The sequence below is a fragment of the Oryctolagus cuniculus genome, chromosome 9 (assembly GCF_964237555.1).
Source record: "Oryctolagus cuniculus chromosome 9, mOryCun1.1, whole genome shotgun sequence".
In the NCBI taxonomy this organism is placed as follows: Eukaryota; Metazoa; Chordata; class Mammalia; order Lagomorpha; family Leporidae; genus Oryctolagus; species Oryctolagus cuniculus.
The window spans coordinates 118787355-118794121 of record NC_091440.1 but is presented as its reverse complement, the minus strand read 5'-3'; positions in this window follow the sequence as shown (position 1 = coordinate 118794121).

Genomic DNA, 6767 nt, shown 5'->3' with positions numbered 1-6767 from the left:
TGGATTAGTGTGCCTTTTTCCCCACATCCTTGCCAGCATCTGTTGTTAGTTGATTTCTGTATGTAAACCATTATAACCTGGGTGAGGTGAAACCTCATTGTGCTTTTGATTTGCATTTCCCTGACAGCTAGTGATCCTGAATATTTTTTCATGTGTCTGTTGGCCATTTGGATTTCCTCTTTTTAAAAATGTCTGTTTAAGTCTTTGGCCCATCTCTTAAGTGGGTTGTTTGTTTTGTTGTGAAGTTTCTTGATCTCTTTGTAGATTCTGGTTATTAATCCTTTATTAGTTGCATAGTTTACAAATAAATTCTCTCATTCTGTTGGTTGCCTCTTCACTTTCCTGACTGTTTCTTTTGCAGTACATAAACTTTTCAATTTGATGTAATCCAGATGTTAATTTTGGCTTTGACTGCCTGTACCTCCGGGGTCTTTTCCAAGAAGTCTTTGCCTGTGCCTTTATCTTGCAGGGCTTCTCCAATGTTCTCTAGTAACTTGATGGTGTCGGGTCGTAGATTCAGATCTTTAATCCATGTTGAGTGGATTTTTGTGTAAGATGTAAGGTAGGGGTCTTGCTTCAAACTTCTGAATGTGGAAATCCAGTTTTCCAAGCACCATTTGTTGATTGGACTGTTCTTGCTCCAGGGATTGGTTTTAGCTCTTTGATCATATGTAAGTTGGTTGTAGATGTTTGGATTGATTTCTGGTGTTTTTATTCTGATCCATTGGTATGCCCATCTGTTTCTGTACCAGTACCATGCTGTTTTGTTTTGATTATAACTGCCCTGTAGTTATGTCTTAAAATCTGGCATTATGATGCCACTGGCTCTGTTTTGTTGTATAAGATTCCTTTAGCTATTTAAGATCTCCTGTGCTGAATTTCAGCATCATTTTTCCTAGATCTGAGAAGAATGTCTTTGTTATTTTGATTGGTATTATATTGAATCTAAATTGCTTTCAGAAGAATGGACATTTTGATGATATTGATTCCTCTAATACATGAACTTAGAAGTTGTTTTTTTTTTTTTTTTTTTTTTGTAGCTTCTGTTTCTTTCTTTAACGTTTTGTAATTCTCATCATAGAGATCTTTGACATCCTTGGTTAAGTTTATTCCAAGGTATTTGATTTTTTTTTGTAGCTATTGTGAATGGGATTGATCTTAGGAGTTCTTCCTCAGCCCTGACATTGCCTGAATATATAAAGGCTGTTGATTTTTGTGTATTGACTTTATATCCTGCTACATCACCAGACTCTTCTATGAGTTCCAATAGTCTCTCAGTGGAGTTTTTTTGGGTCTCCCAAATATAGAACATGTCATCTGCAAGTAGGAATAGTTTGACTCCTCCTTCCCAATTTGTACCCTTTTGATTTCTTTTTCTTGCCTAATGGCTCTGGCTAAAACTTCCAGAACTATATTGAATAGCAATGGTGAGAGTGGGCATCCCTGTCTGGTATCAGATCTCAATGGAAATGCTTCCAACTTTTCTCCATTCAGTATGATGCTGGACATGGCTTTGTCATAAATTGCCTTGATTGTGTTGAGGAATGTTCATTCTATACCCAATTTGCTTAGAGTGTTCATCATGAAAGGGTGCTAAAGGCAGAGTTAGAGAGAGAGAGAGAGAGAGAGAGAGAGAGAGAGAGAGAGAGATCTTCCATTCCTAAATGGGTACAATGGCAGGAGCTGGGCCATGTTGAAGCCAGGAGCATGGAATTCCATCAGTCTTCCATGTGGGTGGTAGGGGCCCACATACTTAAGCCATCATCCCCTTCTTTCCCAGGCTCATTAGACAGCAGTGAGAGCAGAAGCAGAGCAGCCAGGATTCCAACCAGCACTCAAAAAGGTTGCCAGAGTGGCAGGCAGAGGCTTAACCCACTGTGCCTCAACACTAGCCCCATTCTAAGCCATTTAAGAAACACCCACTGGAGACCATTTGCTTTTGTCACTAATGTTATCTGGATTCTTGTAGTTGATTGTAGGTTGCCTAGGCCCCATTTAAACAATAATCACTTCACTGCTTAGATAGCATCCTTTCCATGCCAGTGATGATTGTCTTTACATGGAAAACACAATCTTGGATAAGATTACTGGGACAATATGGCTATCCAGATCACACATTTGAAAGAGTGAAAGAGGGGGTGGGTTGGGGGAGAGATAGAGTGGTTTCATCCACTGGTTCCCTCCCCAATGGCCACGACAGTCAGGGCTGGGACAGGTAGAAGCCAGGAATTCAATCCTGGTTTCCCACATGTGTGGCAGGGACCCAAGTATTTGAGTCTTCATCTGTTGTCTCCCAAAGGTATGCATTAGCAGGTTGTTGGATCCGAAGCAGTGGTGGGACTCAATCCCAGGTATTCATATGGGATGCAGGTGTCCCAAGTAGCAGCTCAACACATGGTGCCACAATGCCTGCCTTTCCTCCCCCTATCACTTTTTGATATGATAGAGTAGAGAGGACATAGGTTGGTATAATATGAATGAGGACATAGGTTCTTATGTTGTCTTTTCTCTGCCAGGGACAGCCTGCCCCTGAGGCCAGTTGTCTCACAAACACATGGAAGAAGTAACTTGCCCAGAGGCCTACTGGTTTTAGTTTCAGCAGGGGCTGTAGGGGCTTTAACAAAGCCTGTCCTCCAAAATTAAACTCCCCATTCTTAGACCAATGTCTTTACTGTCTTCCTTAAGGCTTTGATTTCCAATGAACTCATCCCCTGGGATAGATAATCTAATTCTTCTGTTGACAAACTCTTCCAGATTCTTCCTTCCAGAAGTATACACAGAGGGAGAAAGAAGACAGTATGAAGACAGTAGAGAAGTATTATCTAGAGGATTGGGAGTAAAGAAAAGTGAAGTGGGGAGGAGGAACAAAGTTCACCAATTTCCTACTGATATCTCCATTAGAATATTTCTGACACTCACTTCCAAAATGTCTGAGAGTAGTGCATAGGAATTAATGTACAGCCACCATGACTACAAGGCAACACATAAGACAAGTCTGCTAATGATGGAACAGTGTATGTCACATAGGCTTGGCTTAGACATAAGACAAATAATGTGACGGTTTTGGACAAAGATGGAATCATCAAAATATGAATATCTATAGGTCTTTGGAAATTTTGAGCCTTAGAAATATAAAGAATGATGCAACAATTCTGTAATGTGAATTCTTTTGAACACTAGTGGTTGCCAGATGTGATCATCAAATAGGGAGGTGGGGGAGTCAGTGGTCCTAGTTCTAATTGAGATTCCTGGGCCAAAAAGACTCTCAACACTATGATGTCTAATCTTTTCATAACAATTTAAGTTTGTCAAAGCTCCCCTCTGCCTTTTAGTAAAAATAATTATTTTATTTTGAAAGGCAAAATGAAATGTGACAGAGAGAAGGAATAAAAAGGGAGATCTTCCAACTGCTGGTTCACCTTCTAAATGGCCACCAACATCCAGGTCTGGGCCAGAATGAAGTCAGGAGCCAGGAACTCTATCCTGGTCTCTCATGTAGGTGGTACTTGGGCCATCTTCCATTGCCTTCCCAGGCACATTAGCAGGGAGCTGGATTGGAAGTGGAGCAGCCAGGACTTGAACTGGTGCCCATATGGGATGTTGGCATTGCAAGCGGCAGCTTAACCTGCTACACCACAATGCCAGCCCCTACATCCATTTTTCAATTTCAGTCTTCTTAATAAACTTGTGAAGTAGATGCCAAGTTTCACCTATGAGCAAACTTGGAAAATTTGCTTTGACGGTGGCACTACGATCGGTGCTCGTACTGCCACACAACTCACAGCTGCCTCACAGAACAGAACATTGCACTGGAAGGCTCTTTAGGTATCTGATCCCACATGACTGTTAGCACTCATTGTTCCACACGTGCCACACTGTAGTGCAAGAGCCTTGCTTGTTGTGCTCTTCCCTCTAACCTTCTTCACTTAGGCAATAAGTTCACTTAATGTTTCCTTGCGAAGATCCTATTTCACAATAGCAACTCGAATTACAAACACAGCCACCATATGAAAAAGGAGAGAAAAAAACCAACAAAACCTCCGCTTTTTATTTAGAAATGAAAACTGTGAATCAGTGATTGACACAGAATCAAAACTTGAGTAGTCGCTTCCGGATCTCCATAGTAGTCTCCCTTTTCTAGCAGAGCGGGGCAGCTAACCTGCAGGCACAGTCTTGCCTTTACCTATGATTCCTCTCTCCCTTGACAAGCTGCTGGATGCAGTGAAGTCTGTTTCTCAGGTCGTGAGAAAGGAGAGGCAGACAGACTGCTGCAGGGGCTGGATCATTAGTTAACTTTATGGCTTGTAGAAATCTCCTTGGTTCCATAAGGCTGATTTCAGCACACAAGAGCTGGGGATTGGTGGGGACAGCACCAGGAGGACTAGAAAAGTGAACTTGGAATTATTCAACCAACATTACCGGGCACTTACGAAAGGCCAGGAAATGCAGACATAAATGTAAACAGAGATGCTGAACTTCAAGAATCTTTTCCTTAATTAAATAATGAAACAAGAGGAAAGCTCTATGAGAAGACAAGGACCAGCTATCTTGGCCTGAAGGGTGTGGAGTTATATTAGTTATATTTTAATTAGGTCTTGAGAGCTTAGTAAATTTAGGGCTTTGGACAAGCTTGTCAGTCAGTAAAGCATTCTGGGCATCCAGGTAGCAGAAGGACAGAGGTTGGAACCCTTCAGCCTAGGATAAGCTAAGGGGTCTGTTGGATATTTAATAAGATTCAAGGCTTCTACTTCACCTGGTAACAGTCAAGATATACAGCTTAATTACTGGATTTCACATACACCTTGTGTGGCAAATGTGGTCGGGGCCTTTTGGAATTAACAAAATTTATGATCAAACCACTACAGATGTTCAGTGGTTTTATTTAGAACACAAACATTTAAGGATTATATATTTTCTTTTTTTTTTAACTTAAATTTAATAAATATAAATTTCCAAAGAACAACTTTTGGATTATAGCGGCTTTTTCCCTCCATAACCACCCTCCCACCTGCAACCATCCCATCTCACATTCCCTCTCCCATCCCATTCACATCAAGATTCATTTTCAATTATCCTTATATACAGAAAAACAAAGTATAAAGTACTGTTTGAGTACTAATTATACTGTTAATTCACATTGTACAACACATTTAGGACAGAGATCCTACATGGGGAGTAAGTGCACAGTGACTCTTGTTGTTGATTTAACAATTGACATTCTTATTTATGGTGTCTGTAATCACCCTAGGCTCTTGTCATGAGTTGTTTCTGTGTGGTAGCAAACTGTTGAAATCTTTACTTAATGTATGCTAAACTGATCTTCTGTATATAAAGAGAATCGAAAGTGAATCTTGATGTGAATGGAAGGGGAGAGGGAGTGGATAAGGGGAGGGTTGCGGGTTGGAGGGACGTTTAGGGGTGGGAAGCCATTGTAATCCATATTCTGCACTTTGGAAATTTATATTCATTAAATAAAAGTTAAAAAAAAAAAAAAAGGAGAGAACTATCCAACACGGGAAGCAGGATACACAACAGACTCATAGAATGGCAGATGTCCTAAACAGCACTCTGGCCTCAGAGTCAGCCCTTAAGGCACGCGGATCTGGCTAAAAAGCCCATGAGAGTATTACAGGCATGGAAAGCCAAAACATTCTGGCAAAACAAACAAACAAACAAAACCACTAAATCAAAGATCTCCGTGAGTGAGATCCCAGTGAAAAGAACAGGTCATCAAAGAAGGAGGTACCTTTCTCTGAAGGGAGGAGAGAACTTCCATTTTGACTGTGACCTTGTCTAAATAAGATCGGAGTTGGTGAACTGAAGAGGCTTTCATAGCCTTGACAACTCATGACAAGGATTATATATTTTCTTCATCATTAGGGAAAAAAATTAAGCACTTCCCCATAAATTTCTACCTTCACCCTTTTTTACATTTTGGAGTTAATGGCAGCATTAGTAGCAGCTTTCAATAAACTGTTGCAACTGCTTGCAGATATATAAATGCTATAGCAGGTTCCTGGATGCACACAGCAGTGACAGTTCTGAATCCCTGCATTTTTATTGGTATGTTACTTATTTGAATTGCAGAGAAAGAGGCAGGGAGAAAAAGAGAGAGATGGGGGAAGACAATGTGAGAGAGAAAGCTTCTACCTACTGTTTCACTTCCCAAATTCTATGGTAGTTGGGGCTGGGCCAGGACAAAGCCTGTCACTCAATCTGGGAGTTCCATGTGGGTGGCAAGGACCTAAGTATTTCAGCCATCACCTGCTATTTCCCAGGGTATGCACTGGCAGGAAGCTGATTTGGAAGTGGAGCTTGGACATGAACCTAGGCACTGGCATATGGGGAAGCGGGCATGAGAAATGGCAACTTAATCACTGACCACTGTGCCAAAATATCCATCTATAGGCTTACCTAGGAGAAAAACAAAAAAGTTGAAAACCCACAATAAGTTGGAAACATATACGCAGAATTGCTTGAGGTTAAAGCTGATGTCATTTTTTTCTCCCTCTCCAAAGACACCTTCCAAAAAATACATTATCAGTCACAGAGGAAGGCTGAGCAGTCCTAGCTTTGACTGAGAGAAAGCAAGAGGTTAAGATGTCTGGACGACAAGTTATTCTCTCATTATGTGTTTCATGTACAACTCAGTTACTTGGAAATAAGGCTGGTAATGTTAAAGTTAGAAATCTTCATGGGCAGATGCCATATCTTTTTCTTTTGGTTTTCTGCCATTTAGCACATACAAGGACTTTTAGGATCCTTAG